The sequence below is a fragment of the Sorex fumeus genome, unplaced genomic scaffold (assembly GCF_029834395.1).
Source record: "Sorex fumeus unplaced genomic scaffold, SorFum_2.1 ptg000044l, whole genome shotgun sequence".
In the NCBI taxonomy this organism is placed as follows: domain Eukaryota; kingdom Metazoa; phylum Chordata; class Mammalia; order Eulipotyphla; family Soricidae; genus Sorex; species Sorex fumeus.
In genome coordinates, this window is record NW_026606101.1 from 47,263,995 (window position 1) to 47,280,479 (window position 16,485).

Consider the following 16,485-nt stretch of genomic DNA (forward strand, 5'->3'; position numbering starts at 1 on the left):
AATGTAGTTGATTATGCGAATGCTATCTGCCAACTGCTTTCTCTATGTGTGTAATCTGGTGCCTTCTCTATAAAGGATATAGGTCTAGAAGCTCTAAAATGGCCACGATATCCCTTCTGGAAAAGATTAAGGGTTCCATGACCTGAAGTAGGCTGTTTCAAGTGTCTAACTAGTCATAAGTTGAATTTATCAGATAAATTGTTTGGGGGAGTCATACCAGCAGCACTCAGGAGCTGCTCTCGTCTCTTTGCTCGGGGGTTACTCCTGGCAGTGCTCAGGGACCATACATGGTGGCAGGGTCTGCTGCACATACATGGTGACTGGGTCTGCTGCACTGCAATGCAAGCATCTTAATTCTCATACTATCTCTCTGACCCAAATGTATCATATATATTAAATATAGTAAGTAATTTGAATCCACTGAATCCACTACTCTCATTACATAAATCAACGTTCTATTACATAAACCAACCAATTCAAAGCTCCTAACTTCCTTTTTGTTCTTTTGGTTTGGGGGCCACAGCCAGTAGTGCTCTGGGCTTACTCCTGGTTCTGCACTCAGGAATTATTCCTATTGAGCTCTGGGGACCATTCGGGGTGCTGGGGATTGTACTATGTCACCAGCCCCTCAGCTTCCTGTTTTTGTCTAGCTTTTACTCTCTGGGACTCCGTCCACCCACCATCATCACCACATACCACAGCTTGAGACATGCACTAATTCTAGTTGCTCCTGAAATCATTCTAACTACCCAGTCCTCCACACTGATCGAGCCTCTCCCATTCCTTGTCCCTGTTTTCCCTTCACTCTTTCTGCCTCCTGAACAACCCTGGTGCTCCCTGTAGACTTCCTACATGCTACACTGTGCCTGCTGTTTCTCAGTATATGTGACTATATAAAATATTTCCTCCATCTCAGTCATTTCCTTATTTGCATATGTTACTGTGTCTGATTCAACCAAATCCCAGGTACCTTTTTTGAAATTACTGTTATATTTTCTTTTCCATCCAGCTGTGGGGCATCTGAATTGCTGCTGTCCTCAGCCCATGTACAGCAGGAGAGGATTAAGTCCAGACCTCATGCTTGCCCTGGGTGCTTCTCTAAGTCACTGAACCATCTCCCAGGCTGTTTCTTTCTGGGAACGCCCAGAAACTAATAAGCATGACTATGTTCCATTAACATTTTATGTATGGGCATTGAATTTAAATTTTATGTAATTTTTACATGTTTTGAATCTTTTTAATTTCTTAAAAATGCAAAGACACATCCTAGCCTGCAAAGCATTACAAAGAAAGGCAACAGACCAGATTATTCTATCTCTTATAGTTTGCCCAAATGTATAAAAACTAAAATAGGATCAAATTATTCTAGAAAATAAGTCCTCCTCATTATTTTTTTATGTTTGGTTGATCTGGTTTTGACAACATGCCTGATGGTTGGGTCTTACTCTTGGTTCTGTGCTCAGGAGTGTTCCAGGGACCATTTGCCATGCCAGGGACTGACCCAGGATCTGATGCAAAAGCAAGACAAACACATTATCCCTGTACCATCTATTCAGCCAAGAAGCTTTCCCTGTTCACCCATCCCCAAATCCCATGTGTCAAGTGGATCTTCAAATTTGCAGATATGGCTTACTTTCTTGTTTGTTCTGAGCAAATCTGATTAACTATAATGGGTTTTTCTAATCGTTATTTTAAATTAAGACTTTATGGGGCTATAGGCACTCTGGATAAGAGATTTAAAAGTTAGCTGTATCATACCTTAGTATTATGTTTTCGTCAAAAAAAAAAAAAGCAATTTCACGTTCATTTTACATGGCCACTAGGGCTTTCTGACTGTGAGAAGCAAAGGGAAATTATGCTAGCACACATCAATTTGCAACAAGAGTGTCCAAAGCTCACATAACAAAGAACAAACAGAAGAAGGCACAGAGTAACCGTTGCTTGTTCCTGATCTATGCATGCAAGTGCCAAATGGCAGGAATATTCTGGTCTCTTGATTCTCTGTCCCCAGTTTGCAACAGGACATCCACTTGGAAGCAGGCCACAATCATTACTGAGCCCTGCCATCATCTATCTTGCTCCTGGTTGTCCACAGGAGTCTGACTACCTCCACTGGGTTGACTTTCCCAGTGAGATAAGTCAACCCTATGATTCTAATTGATAACACTATGTGAATTGGTTCAGTTCAGAGTAGCTTGCTAATTGAATTCTGAGCTGGTTTTCTCCGATTAGATTAATTGAGAAAACTATTTCAATTATGATGTGGCAACCTCAGCTACACCATGTTTGAAATCTCACAGAGATACAATAGATACACTGAAGTGTCAGGATATCCCTCTCATAATAACAGTTCCAACATCTGAAGGAAGTTTTAGTCATAATAACAAATGTATTCTCTTATAAATTTCTAATTTTGTACATTTGCCCTTAGTTTCAAAGCTTGGATGTATATTAGAATCACCTGGGGGATTTTAAAACATGACCATACCCTCAGGGGACTCACTAAGACCAATAGAATCAGAACATCTGGCGGTGCCTTCTAGACCTATTTAAAGAGAAACAGGGAAACCTAGATTATTCTGGTTCCTAGATTCCAGAACTGAGAAGGAAAGGGAAGGAAAGAAATTGACATGGATAGTGAGAAGAGGTGGACAGGGGTTAACAGAGGCAATGGAAATGTTGGCAACATGCAGCGGTGTATCTCAACCATAGAGACAACAAGACACATAGCATGGGATCCAAACTAAAATAACCAAACTTAAAAATGTACCTGCCAAAGAGGAGTCTAAGGAGTGGGAGGAAAACTGGGGACACTGGTAACGGAAATTTGACACTGGCGATGGAAGTGATGTTGAATCATTGTATACTTGAAATTCAACTATTAAGAACTTTGAAAACCATCGTGCCTGAATTAAAAAAAAAAAAGATAAATCAAAAGGGATAGAGGCTGGAGCGATAGCACAGTGCGTAGGGCGTTTGCCTTGCACACGGCCAACCCCGGTTCGATTCCCAGCATCCCATAGAGTCCCCTGAGCACCACCAGCAGTGATTCCTGGAATTACCCCTGAGCATAGCTGGGTGTGACCTCCCCCCAAAAAGGGGGAGAGAGAACCTGGAAGAAAGTCCCCATGACTAAATTTTCTACCCTATAACTGTAAGATCCTCAAGTCCGACCCCTGATGCTACTGGCACCACCAGGACCCCCGGCACTGCAACAGAGTATACGATCTCCAGAGAAGTGCAACCAGTTGTGTGCTAGTGATGAAACTAAAGTGTGTGGCCTCTTGCTGGCACCACAACTAAAATGATGTGCAAGCCCAGTAGACAAGGGGGCAACCCCAGCAAGCACATGGACTCACAGGCACCCACAGTCAGCACTACAGCCAGACAGCACACATCTAACACAGCTAAGAGTGTAACCACCCCCGGGTCATCACACAACAGCAAAGAGAGAAGGAGGAAATCAAGTAGTATCAGGTCACTCTCGATGTGTGTTGGCCGAGAACTGGAAATTATTAAACCAAGGTGACATTCTTCATCATTAAATATTGCTCACTTCAGAATGTTTAAAGGGCAGCATTTATTTGTTGACAGAATTGAAGTGATATTTATCCTTTGCTTTTTTCTAAAAGTATCAAAATTTTAACAGGTTTGACATATGGTGTAGTCAGAAGAAAAAGGGTTTTTTTAATTTCAAATATTTAACACTAACAATTTTAGTTGACTTCACAAAAAATTACATAATCCCATGAGTCACCCTGAACTCTACCAACTTCTAAAACAAAAATTAAATGAATTTATACAAATGGAAAATAAAACATATTATGACACTTCAATAGCATAGTACACACATTAAAATGACTTAAGCACACCATTTTAATTTGAAAGTAAATTTAAAACACTATTAGAATAAAACCATTCCAAACCATTATAATACTTTACTGTGGGAACTTCTGGGAATCCAAGTGCTCTAGAGCTGAGCCACACTCTCAGCCCTTAAATTAAGATTCTTTATAGAAACTACCTCTCGAATCAACCTTAGGCCCAGCCTGAATACAATTGAAGCTGTCAGCTTCCTTTGCTTTATTAACTATGATCTAAGAGACACATATTCCATGGTGTCTTAGAAGTAGGGCAATTTTATTGCTTCCTAACATTCTATAACTATGTAATTGCATTCCAATCACTCTTTTGATAGTTTTATCACTTGTGTTATCTGTTTTCTGGCTCTCAGTCACTCTAAAATAAATTACCAAAATGGACTTATTTTTATTTTTACTGAAGGAGATCTCTCCATTGGTGCTCATGGGGCTCCAGGGACTACACTTGGTGATGCTCAGCCAAACTGACCCAAGGATTTGATGCTTGAACCTGAGGGACCTCCTGAATTATCTTAGCATGATGAGAGACCTCCAGCATCAGCTGAGAAGTGCGTGGAGACCTCCAGGACTATGTTCCATCATGCACAGGGGCCCATGTGATGCAGGGAATTACCTAAGTAGGCTATGCCCCTGTACTACATCTATGTCCCCTTTTATTCTTGTCTTTTGGTGAAGTAGGAGAGTTTTTATTGAATGAAACTTAGAAGCATGTTCAGGATAGAACAAGAGCTATAAAGAACAAGGCAGTGAGCAAAGTGAGACACAGAAACATTCAAGTAAGATACGTGTTGAAGGGAGAGCATGGGTTTAAAGAGTCCTTCTGAGATAAATTTTTTGTGGTTAGTTCTTGGGTCTTTACCTTTTTTATTTTTTTTAAACCAAATTATGGGATTGTGTCAAACAGCATTATTCAGATCTATCTCTACTAGTAGTTCTGCAGAAATTTCTGGCAAGAGAGGGAACAGATTCTTCTCCTCTAGTCCCTAACCCACTCCATCAATTTCAACTTTTGTGATTCTGAGAAGATCTAAATGAGTCAGAGTATCACTTTGGGATATATACCATCCAAAGATATCTTTCATCTTACAGTTATCACTCGAGGAAAAGTAAGCTTAAAAGGTTTTCATCTTCTTATTTTGAAGTCTGTGGAGAAAAAAATCAATGTGGTTAAAGGACTGCTTCATATAAGACTGAAACTGAAGGTAATTTGACAGTTCAAAACCCAAACTATTATAGTAATAAATAATTATTTTTTGAACTTTTTATGTGCTAAGATATTTATTGTGTTAGGATGTTTAGTCCCGTCGTAGCACTATAATATATATTAGTAATCTTCTTTCTTACACTGTTGAAAATCTAAAAACTCATATGGATTAAATAATTTACTCTCATATCTGGGCTGGAGCGATACCACAGCAGTAGGGTGTTTGCCTTGCGTGCAGCCAGTCCGGTCGAGCCAGGTTTGATTCCTCTGCCCCTCTCGGAGAGCCCGACAAGCTACCAAGAGAATCTCGCCCGCATGGCAAAGCCTGGCAAGCTACCCGCAACATATTCAATGTGCCAAAAACAGTAACAACAAGTCTCAAAATGGAGATGTTACTGGGCCTGCTCGAGCAAATCGATGAACAATGGAAGGACAGTGACAGTGACAGTGACTCTCATATCCAGTTAGCAAGACCAAAGTTTGACATCTGATCTTTAGGATTCTGAAGTCCACAATCTTAGCCATCCTATATACTATTCTGAAGTACAGGCAAGACCACAGTGAAGACAAATGGATTCCTTCTCTATGGCCCTAGAAAAGACAAGAAAAGGCAGAGAGTGGGTTCCTTCCATTACTGCCTCTTTACCTGGTCGTGCCCAAAACTTGATTCTCGGTTAATGATCCAACTCCAACAAGTTAATCACCTCCCTATCAATCTCTCTGTAACTGGTCAGTTCATTAGAAGCAGTCAAGCTGACAGCAGTTTTGAATAACTACCTCTGGAAGATGGTTTTCTCAGCATGGGATTGAGATATGGACTTTTGGAAACTCCCCTGCCGGTGTTTTCAAGCAAAGTCTCAAATTCTGAGATGAAATAGTCAACTAAAAAATTTTAAAGCAAGGGAACATTACACACCCTAAGTTTGTGTCTGTGTTTTTTAGCATGAACATTATTTAATAGTTATCGTACAGACATGTAAATAAATCTAATGAATATATATGTATGTGTATATGTATACAAACCGAGAGAGATTACTAGCAGGTGAGCATAAATTAAGCCTAGTGTGAATCCTGTTTTTTTTTTTAAAGTCTTTTCTTCCACACCTGGTAGATAGATTTAAACCTCTACGGGTCATCTTGTCAAAATACAATTTTAGTTTGGAGATAAAATAACAGAACAAAAACAAACACAATCTATTATGATTCGCTGCGAATGGTGCCGGATAACTCCAAAAAGATAGACTATCTCAGACAGAAATATCAATAACTTGAATGCGTGCGATTTGTTAACAGGGAAGAAAACAAGCAACCTTGCTCTCCGCTGACTGTCACTAATATTTATTCGTCCAGTGACTGTTAATCAAACCAAGTTTACAGTCCCATACAGCACCTGTCACAGGTGCTGATCATTAATCAGCTATTACAGCAGTTTATTCTGCTGCTGACAACTCGCAATTTTCCACTGATTCAGCTAGTTTGTCAGGTGGGAATTATGGCATAGCGCATGTGACAAAACACATCACCCTTTTTTTTTTTTTGCATTTTCAGGCTTCTCTCTCCTGCTTTCTCCCCCTTTTTAGACAAACAATATCTGGGAACTCAGAAGTAATAAGGCGGAATGCATAATTAATTACCCAGCTTGCTCTAATTAGGGATGAATAAGTTGTGTCCCTCTCATCATCACAAATGTGGTGATGGGTAATACCAGTTTATGCTGTATTAACTGCAAATATGCAATCCTTCTGAGAGCACTTTTGTTGATGAATTTGATGAATGTGACAATAATTAGCAGAGACAGATGAGAGCTAAATTACTACTGACAATGTAATGCTATCCTGCTCGAGGGCCTGGGAACGTGGCAGGATAGCATGGCAGGGACCTGGGCCTCGTTTCTAATTAATAGTCTTTTTTTTTTCCTTTTCCTTTTTTTTTTCTGCCAGTGGGGGGAAAAAAAGAGTAACGGTAATTGTTTTCGTCAAAGGCTGCAGGGAGTTATCAGGGTAATAAAGTTAATTAGCAGAACAAACATCCTTTCACTGCCGTACCAGTCTGAGGAAAAGAGGGTAATTCAAACTGCAGAAAGATATGACTAGATGGGATGATAAGAAAAGAAATTTTACACAGGAGGCCAACAGAGAGAATGATTTTTCTGCCTTCATTTCTTTGGCTTAGTGCATGGAAAGAAATGAAACAGCCTCTACTTTTAGTTCACAAAGTTGCTCCTGTAAGAAAAAAAAAGCAAAAAACTTGATAGTTCTGATGGTGAGGATGGGAAATAAAGTTAGCCTAGTTCAAATCCTAATGTTCTGTCTTTTCTGGGTAGGAATAGAGTTCATATTTATTCAAGTGACACTTTTCTCAATGTCTCAAGCATAGAAGTCAGTTTTTAATATTTGCCAAAACCACCAATTTGCTGCATTTTGTCCAAGAGAAGTCTGCTTCATCCTCGGAATCTTTTGGAGTAAAATGAGAAATTGTTCAGGAATGTCTACCAAGGAGTTTTTACTTATTTTTCTAGGCAATTTTTAAAAATGAAACTGGGGGTTAAACTAAATGTATGCTACTAAATTTATTTTTGAAAACTTGGAAATCATCTTTATTAAAAAAACATGACAATATTTTCTGTTGCAACTTTTCATACATATTAAAATAGTTTTGTGACTCTCAGCTTAACATTAGAGTTTTGCCCAGTTCAAAAACTTTGCTTTATATAAAAACATATATAAAGTGAAAATCATTCACTGGACGTTTTGAAACTTTTTTTCTAAATTTAACTTTTCCCTTCAAATACCTTCGGTCTGGTCCCTTTCATCAAAGACATAAAGTGATTGCTTAATATTAAGTAACAAACACAAAGATAGAAGTCCAAGACTTTCTAAAATAATAGTCATCGAAAATGGCTATGAATTTTTATTGCTCTATGACTTCGCAGCATCTTTCATTTATGTTTCTGTTTCAAACAATTGTTTTTGCTTTTTAAAAAAATCACTAGACATCTCACAAGTTCTCCATGCTTACCTTACATAAAATTATGCACACATTCATTTGTTGACAGATCTAACGGAAAACAGTGTTTCAAAGAGAATCTGCATTTAATTCAAAGTTAAGAATGAAAGAAGCAAGTGTTGAATCCTACTTATGTATTCAACAGCATGACATTAGGTGACTTTCCAACATAAACCCCACATGTATATGTCTCTACCAGTCATGGGGGCTGCCTCTCCCCAGCTAACACTCCCAACGAAAAGCTACATCCTTAAAATGCTCTGCTTGTCTGCAAGAAAAGAACAGTGTGAAGGTGGCAGCCATACACTGGGCTAAGAGTCACAGAACTTGAGTTCTTTCCTAGTTTGACTCTGCCACTAACATCTACATTATCATCAGGATTTCCCTCCCTGTCTTACCTTTGAACCTCAACTTACTCATCAATGAAACTAGATACCTTGCTTGTTAACCTTTAAGAGGTGTGCTGACACCGAGGAATTGTTTTTGATACTTTGGAAACTCTGAGGTAGTCTATGAATATACTATTAATATTGTTATAGCGTGGAAAAAAGATCAGAAACCATCTTGAGAAGCTCAGTCTCCTTCTAATAGCTCTCCCAATATGTGATTAGTCAGAAACTAGTGTTGAAAGGCTTGAAAAGAGTTTTTCTGAGAGATACTAAAACCAAGCCTTACTTTGTAGTTTTGCTGCTACATGTATCAGAGAAGTCATCATTTTAATTGGTCAAAGCAATCCACTTTTCTAAGATTTTCTTACTCTACTGGTTTCCTTTATGCTCAAGGTTGTGAGGTTCTGGGATGAGTATTCAAAGCTTCCCAAATGCAAGGCATATACTCTGCCTTGGGTCATGTCCCTGGTCATCTTAAACTATTAGAAGAAGTTAATAAGGTCAAAACTGAAAAAAAAAAATTCTCTTCAATCATTTAACTATTAGACTTGTCAAGGTGAACTGCCATCTAAACTACCTACCCTTGTCAGAAATGCAAGCGCGCATGCGCGCGCACACACACACACACACACACACACACACACACATTTAGATTGCTATGTTTCTGCCAGAGAGATAATACACGGGTTAGGGCACATGTCTTGCATGTGGCCCACCTGGCTGGACTGGACTGGGTGTGACTCAGTCAAGCCCCTGCCCTACCAAATACATTGCTATGCTTTGCCTTGCAATCTTATCACTTGATCACTTGACATCCCATTACTCATCGATTTGCTCGAGTGGGCGCCAGTAATGTCTCCATTCATCCCTGTCCCGTGGTAGTGTATCCCAATGCATCTGCTCATTCCAGGAACATGAAGAGCCTCAAATTGATCGTTCAGGTTCTTGATGAAGAAGACTGACCTCTTGTGGGTGGGCGGCCATGTGATCTCTTGACATCCCGTGGAATCCAGTTAGTAATGGCTCTAGTCGAGCGGTTGTCTCCAAATTTCATGACGTGTCCATCCCATCTGATTTTCGACACCTTGGCAAATGAGACAGCACCCCTGATTCTTGACCATAGACAGTGGTCAGAACTCTGGATTCTTTCTCTCATTTGAGTGAAGCGTGATACTACAAGGATAGCTCTTTTGATTTCTCTTTGGGAGACCCAAATTGTGTTCTCATCCTGTTTTCGCAGGGCTCAGGTCTCTTAGGCGTATGTTAATACAGGAAGAACAGTGGAATTGAAGAGATGTGCCCAGAGCCGGAGATTCTTTGTCCTCTTAGCTATTTCTTTGATGCTCTTGAAGGCGTTCCAAGCCGCTCTTTTCCTCTTGTGCAACTCAGGTGCTATGTCATTTGTCATGTTGACTTCTCAACCTAGGTATACATAACTGTTGCATTTGGAGATGTTCGTTCCATTGAGAGCAAATGGAATATCAGGAATGAGTCTGTTTCTCATAAACATTGTCTTCATGAGATTCAGCTGTAGTCTGACCTTTCCACACTCATGGTCGAAGTCGGCCAGCATTTGTGCCGCTTGGCTAATGTTTGGTGTTATTAGAACAATGTCATCAGCAAAGCGGAGGTGGTGTAGTTGCCCACTGTCTATCTCCACTCCCATTTCTTCCCATTCCAGTCATTGCATGATGTTCTTGAGGGTGGCACTGAAGAGTTTTGGTGAAATGGTATCACCCTGCCAAAACCCTCTCTTGACATGGATGATCACTTCTTTATAGAGAAAAGATCCTGGTAGGGAATCCATAATACAGCTCACGAAGGATCCTGATGTATTGAATTTGAATGCCTTGTTTGTCTAGGGCTTCGATGACTGCTTCCATCTCAACAGAATCAAAGGCCTGTTTTAAATCAATGAACGTTAGGCACAGCGGCATCTTGAACTCCTGAGAAACCACAATAACCTTGTTTATCATGTGGATATAGTTGATCATGCTGAATCCTTTGCAGAACCCAGCTTGCTCGCATGGTTGTCCTTCATCTAGCGTTCTGCCAATCCTATTCAGGATGACTCAAGTGAACAGCTTGTAGATGACAGACAACAGGCCGATTGGGTGATAGTCGCCAATGTCATGTATGTCTCTCTTCTTGTACAGTAGTACAGTCCTGTTGGTTTTCCATTGGGATGGAACCTTGCATTCAGACAGGTAGCGTGTAAAGAACCAAGCCAGTGCATTGATGAGTACCGACGGCAGATTCTTCAGGTGTTTGAGTCTGACCTTGTCTGGGCCAGGTGCTGTTCTCTTCTTTACCGATGAAATGGCGTGTCGGATTTCAGAAGGGAGAACATTGGGAACAACATATCCATTCTGCGGAATTTGGTATGTGGGCAGGTAGACGGGGCTATTGAAGAGATCCGAGTAGAATTAATGAATAATCTTCTCCACTGCCCTTCTGGAAGATGTGATAGATCCATCAGGACATCGGAAGGCAGTCATCTTGGTCTTGTAGTTGGCTAAGGACAGGCGGGAATTGCGAATGCTTTTCCCAGCTTCTACAGCATCTGCCAGTGCTGCTGCTCTTCTCTCTTTGAGGTCTTCCTTTATTGCTTCTCTGCACTGCTTTGCAAGCTTGGACGTTCGCTTGTAGTTGACTGAGGCTTGTACCAAGCCACATTGGCAAATAAGCTCAAGAGCTTTCAAAGACAGGAGTTTTTTGTGGCTATTTCTCTCTTGGCGTTCTTCACATAATCATGGAGGTGCTGAACCAGTCGATCGTATTCCTCGTTTAATGTTGTCAACAATGGCATCTTCCCATGTTGCCGCAATAGTGCCCAAGAGCTCCCAGTTGGTGGTCATTCTGGGAGTTCTCTTCTTAAACTTTGCAGCCCTTTCTTCCCGCTTCGTGAAGTAAAATTTTGCACGAAGGAGATGGTGGTCCAATCCCGTTTGGAATTTTGGGACAACAGCGACATCAGTCAGGCAAAACCATCGATTGAATATGATGTGGTCAATTTCATTGTGGAACCATCCACCGGGAGACTCCCTTGGATTGGGAAGGGCTCTCACCTGCCCCACAACCTGGCTCAGAGTCCGGTGGCATGGTTTTGGGAGCCTCGTTTTATCCTCCTGTCTGGGAGGAGCATCCTCAGTTCTGAAGGGTGACCCATGAGGAGATTATCTGGTGCTGGCAGGGTGTGTTTTCTGGGTGTGATCCCTGAGTCACCAGAGACTGGGGAAAGCAGGCAGAGGATCTTCTGCTCCGGGGTCCGTTGAGTCCAGAGTCCAATGTCGCAAAGTTCCACATTTTTTGGTTTCCATGGCACTTCATTCATGCATGAGGCTCAGCCTGAGTGTCCAGAAAGAGGCCTGGAGCGTGGTGGTGGTTGGGTAGTGGAGGTCGTCGGCTACTGGGGTTGGATCCCTTGAGGTGTGGAGGGCTCTCTCCCGCCCCACACCCACGAGTTATATCAGCCTTATTTAGCTACTATAAGAGGCAAGAAGCTTTAAAATAAGTTTACAGAACAACTCTAAAGGAAGTAACACAAAATCCAATATTATATAGTCTCTTTTCTAGAAATTGTTGGAACTTTCAATACAAGAGAGGCAATACCAGAGAGCATGTTTGTTTGAATTTATTGTCTTTTCCCCCGGTAGCTTCTACCTTCATCATTAAACCAGAATGCGTGACTTTTTTGGAACAATGGAAGCCTGTCCATTTAACTTCATTGAACTCCAAGAACTACTGAAAACCATAAATCTTGCTGTGAGATTCTGACATGATAGAAACAACCAGAAAGAGAGGTCTGCTATTCAGAACCTCACCAAGAAGTTCTCATCATCTTTGGATGAAGACAAAAATGACATTCTTGAGTAAGTAATAATTTCCAATGTTAGTCTATTGGTGAGCTAAAAATGCCTTAATGAAAAAAAAAGTGAGTTAGAGTTTCACCAGAGAGTCTAGGCACTGGCTGCATGAACTGCTGGTATAATTATGATTCCTCAGAAACGTTTGTTTTTTCTTTTCCTTTTTTTGCTTTGAATTTCTTGGCCAGTTTTAAAGAGTAGTCTGATAAATTTGTCGATTCTTGAAAACTAGGGTGTTTATGCTACTGATATGAATATAGGAGAGTGCTGGGTGGTTAAATGATTAAAGAGAGTAAAAATAAACCAGAGTTTATTTTTTCATATTTTGAATTACAAAATTATTTTAATCTGGCTCGTAATCGAAGTGCTGCATTACTGTGTAATGAAATTACAATACTGCTTAATGACATTAGGAAACTGCATGCAAAAAAATATTTGTACACAAGGTGGTGATATTAGCAACCAACAATAGGACTTTTATTCTGCTAAAACCACAATATATAATAACAAATTATTTTCACTATAGGGTACATTCAGGTGTTTATATGTGATGTTATTAAAAAAAAGCAAAGATGTAGAGAAAATCTGTCATCACCTGTGATTAAGGTAACTGGAAAAGAGTATAAAATAACAAATCAAGGAAAAGAATGATTTCTAAAGAATAAACTATATTTACATGTCACAGAGTCAGGAAAGCAACTTTTAATGTTAAGTTCAAATTATTTAGTTAAAATAGTTAATGCAGCTCTAATAAAATATTCCTACTTCCCAAAAAAGATTTCTTAGAGAAAAAAATACTTTGTCTCACAACCCTCCTCTGCCTTTGAACAGGTTTCCTAAAACCAATCCTGATTGCAATGTTGACTCATGAAGAGTAACATCATTCCTTATTTTCATGCTTCTTGTGTAGAAATTTTAGATTTACGTTAGCATGTAGCACAGCACAGTCCTCTTGTTGTTCATCAATTTGCTGGAGTGGGCCCGGTAACGTCTCCATTGTGAGACCTGTTGTTACTGTTTTTGGCATATCGAATATGTCACCATTAGCTTGCCAGGCTTTCCCGTGCGGGTAAGATATTCTCGGTAGCTTGCCGGGCTTGCTGGAATCGAATCCGGGTCGGCCAAGTTGGCCACATGCAAGGCAAACACCCTACCACTGTATTTAAAGCCATTAATAATGTCACAATCCTTTTTTCTACTGAAACTGTAAACTGATTATCATCAAGACTAAAAGACAAACTAGTTAAAATGCCAACACTTAAATGTCTATCTTTTTGTGTATTGGTACATTAAAACATATGACATTGATCCATTATTACATTTACTAATATCTAGCCTCCAAATCCAATGACTTATTACAGTAAAATAGTTTTATTCTCAGATAAGTTTTTTCTTAACGTAAATAATGATATCAGCAGAACTGTAGAACTTATTGGCTATAAGGTAGAAGGCTCATGTGACATGAATCAAAAAGATAAGCAGATGTATACCCAAGTTTAAGATTCTTTCTCCGATGATGGAAAGAGCAGCAATTGTCATTTGCAAGCTACAAAGTGAAATATCTGTTCTTGAATTATCTACGAGTGAGTCAGAAACTTAAACCTAAAGAAAAGTAATAAATAATGACAACAGATGTTTGTAAACCTGTGATTCCCCTCCAGTGTTTATGCTTGTTGTTTTGTCTTGATGTGCTGTCAGCCGCTGCTCACCTGGGAGTAGTGATATCTTATCAAAGCCCAAACAGTTCCTCTTCACAACCGACAGATAATAGTGCCTTTCAATTTATCATACTGGAAGTCTAAAAGAACCATGGGAACGATTTGGTCAGGTGACAGTTGATGGACAGTTTGACAGCCCTTAAAGCATCATGGGAAATGGTTGTCACCTGATTTTCAGAGTGACCAGGAGATAACCTTAAGAATGAAGAGGAAACAAAAATCTGAATATTTGTATAAGACGCAGTGGCAGCATCAATGTTGGCTTAAATGATAATAGGTATGAATTTGTATGACTCAAATGTTATTAGTAAACCTGAGGGGTTTTGCTAAGTCCATATGTACCTTTCATCTATTTAGATGCCTTTTATGTTTTTATTAAAATGTCATTTACAAAAATACATGCATAATACAGTACTTTAGGTTTTAAAGAGACAAAATAAAATGTATCAAGTATTCACTACATGCTAATTTTTTAGCTGACCATTAGTATTCTTCAGCTTTGAAACCTGCTCTCTTTTGTGAAAATCCTTGTACATTTTTTCCTAAATATCATTTACATTTTATAGTTCTAATTAGAAAGGAATTCATAAAGAATCATATGGATCAAATTTTACTCTATGGTCTAGTAATTCATGTCATGAATATCAGTGTATCTTTGATGAGAGAAACAAAGTAAGAGAAATCAATTTGAAGATCTTTGGCACTAGAATATGTGAATCTGTATTAATTCATACAATTCACACACTTAAATTGAGAACTTTTACACATAGGGGTTTCTACTGGATGTAAAATATTGAAAAAGCCAAGATTCCAATTTTCAGTGTGTTCCTAGAGAGTGTGAATAGAGTTTTTAAAGTACAGTAAATGACAAATGGTACTGAGAGACTGGAACCATGGCTATCTGTTAGTAAGGTTTAGTAAGGTTTACACACAGTCATTTACAAAGTTATCTCTTGTATGGTTTCTCTTCTGAATTGGTATAAGAAGCTTACAGTAGTTTTGTCTTCTAATCTGAGGAAAGTCTGCCTGAAATTCTGAATCTCAGTTAGCATTCTAAAAGAAAAAAAACTAATACACATTCAATGTTTATGCATTTATTGAGTATCTCCCAAGTTGAAAGAGTGATTCTTGAAAGAATAGGGAGGAGAAAGAGAACTGAAATACAATTCCTGTATCTGAAAAGGACTTGGTCTCACACTCAGTCCCCTAGAGATCTATTACTTTATTCCAAAACACACACTCAGTAACTTTTTATTCTAAAATGATATTTAACATGCAGAAAAGTTACATTATAGTGGTACAAAGCACTCCATAATTATCATCTAAAATTAACCAGTTAGGATTTTGCCACATTTGTTTTTATCATCCCATTCTCTTTTATACATCACCCTTCCTGTCTCCTTGTGTTTTGCTGTATATAATTTTATTTTTAACAATTTTAATATATGGAAATGAAATTAAATCTGTGCCTAATTCATCTTTATGCTGCTTCACAAAGCCTATTGCCTTGTATATACTTAATGATTATACATGAGTCAGTGAGTGAAAAAATACAACCTAAACCTAATCTTTGATCTTGTAGATTTATATTTATACATAAATATAAAAGTAATTCTCTTATTTATCGAAAACATATGTAATATTTTACAAAATATGAATCTTAAAGAAGATATGAGTCTTTCCCCAACCGTGTCTGAATAGCAAGTGATTAGCTAAAATAAAAAGATTATAAAATAAGTGAATTTCAGCCCAAAAAAGTCAAGAAACACTTAAAAAGAAGGAAAAAAATTAAAGGTTCAGGTGCCTCTAGCTTTTTTGTCTTTTTCTTGGAGAGATAGATCAGCTATACACAGATGTACAAAAAGCGGGAATTTAAAACAGAAACTGTCTCTGAAAAGCACTCTGGCACTATTCTTGAAAGTGGGACCATTTGGCTGCTAGAACCTTTGGGGAGAGCATGCTCCTTTCACAGATTTTGATGCTTTGGATTCACATTCCAGCATGATTTTCCAAATCTAGCAGTGCCAAAGTCAGACAAGCCAGACAAATTGTGAGACCCTTAGCATTTTCCAGGGAATTAAAAGGGAAAAAAAGCCAGTAAACAATTTTAATGATTGTTAACAACAAAACATTCTCTATGTAATTTTTCACAAGACGGTGTAATTTGGAGAAAAAAATTAATTTGAAGTGTAAAATGCAAAGCAAAATGCTTTTGAGTGCCATATACAAACATGAAAATTCATATAGTTCAAGACTGATAAAAACACATTTTGTAGGGCTGGAGCGATAGCACAGCAGGTAGGGCGTTTGCCTTGCATGTGGCTGACCCAGGTTCGATTCCCAGCATCCCATATAGTCCCCTGAGCATTGCCAGGGATAATTCCTGAATACAGAGCCAGGAGTGACCCCTATGCATCGCCG

At 39.0% G+C, this 16,485-nt stretch overlaps 1 long non-coding RNA gene across 1 annotated transcript in view; it reads left to right on the forward strand.

Annotated features, from left to right (window-relative positions):
- The first annotated feature begins 12,226 nt into the window (after positions 1-12,226).
- The window catches only part of LOC130030063 (uncharacterized), a 231,055-nt gene continuing 226,796 nt past the window's right edge, over positions 12,227-16,485 (forward strand). The window contains exon 1 of the long non-coding RNA XR_008793456.1: positions 12,227-12,352. This is a non-coding gene — a long non-coding RNA (uncharacterized LOC130030063). The remainder of the gene's footprint in view (positions 12,353-16,485) is intronic.